This window comes from Adiantum capillus-veneris, chromosome 24 (assembly GCF_014529385.1).
Source record: "Adiantum capillus-veneris isolate H3 chromosome 24, ASM1452938v2, whole genome shotgun sequence".
Lineage (NCBI taxonomy): Eukaryota > Viridiplantae > Streptophyta > Polypodiopsida > Polypodiales > Pteridaceae > Adiantum > Adiantum capillus-veneris.
Window position 1 is genome coordinate 50,063,852 of NC_140954.1, and position 1,487 is coordinate 50,065,338.

Genomic DNA, 1,487 nt, shown 5'->3' on the forward strand with positions numbered 1-1,487 from the left:
TAAACTACCGCTGGGCTCGTTTGAACCCGGCCTTATAAACATTACAAGGGATGCCCAAAAGCGAGCGGAAGTGTGGTTCGTCCAGGCCTGCGATTTGTTGGGTCCGGACACACTTTCCCCGTGGACAGGCGTCCATGGTGCAGTCTGAATCCTGCCTAAGGCAGAACTTGAGGGTGACCTAGGGTTGGAGCCCGCAACAATATAAGAAAGGTAAAAACAGCTGTTTTATGGAAGTGAGAAGGAGAAGCCAAGGGATGATGACGAAGAAGGCTTGTTTCTCAAAACATTCGCAGTGGCCGCCTAAGAGTTCTCGCCCCTCGCGGGGCTTGAGAGCTACTGCTGTTGTTTCTTCCTTGGATATCTGATGGCTTCTCTTCGCAAAGCTCTCTGCTGAGCGACCCCCTCCTGCTGCTTTGTCCTCCTGAAGGTAGCGATCTTGATGTTTTTGGTTATGGTGAACTTGCGTTGCCGTATCTGCCTGTTGTTGTCTCCTCTTCTCTATGCTATGATCTAAGCTTCTGAGCTGTATAAGCTTTATTTCCCAGTGGTTTTGAGAAAAGCAGGCTCGTGTGTACAGCTCTACGATCCATTGGCTTCGTAGCACGCTGAATGGAAAACCTGCGACATGCAGTGAAAGAGGTATTGCGTATCCGGCGAGTCGGGCCTCTTTCCTGGCCCGCCTTGCAAACTTCCAGGCCTTACATTTTCATAACTTACAGGCATGAAGGGTCTCGTCCTGCGCGAGGCTTGAGAGCTTCTGCCTTTGTCCTCCTTGGACATCTGATGGCATTTCTCTGCGTTTTAATCTTCTTTCATGGAAAGAAATAGGTCATTGCGTGCACATTCCTTCTGTATAGAAAGTAATTTCTTCTGTATTTTCTCCTTCTTGACTCTGCCCTCAATGGAGCACTTTGATTTTGCAAATGGCCTAGTATTTCACACGTTGAGAAGAAAATTGGGTTTTGATTGGATGTGTAGTGGCTACTAATGTAGGAATGTTTTCTTGCCTTCAGATTATCTTTTGCATCTCGCAATGTTAGGTTTAGAGGATTCTTGTGCGGGTGGACTTTTCTGCGTAGCATTTAGTCGTGGTCACATTTCTTCAATTACCGTCCCTAGAAAGGACTTATTTTAATGAGATGATGATTAGTACTGCAATCGCTTTAAAGAACATGGCGCTTGGTATTGGAAGAACATGCGGGAAAATTGAGCCTTTTTGAACAGTGGGTGGACGGGTAAATTATACGATGGTAGCTTTGCTCAAGTCCTGAATAATCAGTATTTTGTGTAACACTATTGGCAAAAATGTGAAATGGCATAGAGATAATGAATGTGCACAATAAGTAAACGATAGTAATGGAAAGATGTTGAACATTGGTGGGGTGTTGCAGGTGTGAGTGGTACCTCGCCTCGACAAGAGAAACTACCTAGAGTGGCGAACGAAGGCACATATAGTACTGAAGCTGAAGTGACGAAGAATGGCACAT

General features: G+C 45.7%; 1 non-coding gene across 1 annotated transcript; it reads left to right on the top strand.

Moving 5' to 3' along the window:
* Positions 1-246: 246 nt before the first annotated feature.
* Positions 247-369, top strand: LOC147426350 (small nucleolar RNA SNORD14). Its single transcript, XR_015186321.1, has one exon. It is a non-coding gene; the product is annotated as a small nucleolar RNA SNORD14 (small nucleolar RNA).
* Positions 370-1,487: the final 1,118 nt, after the last annotated feature.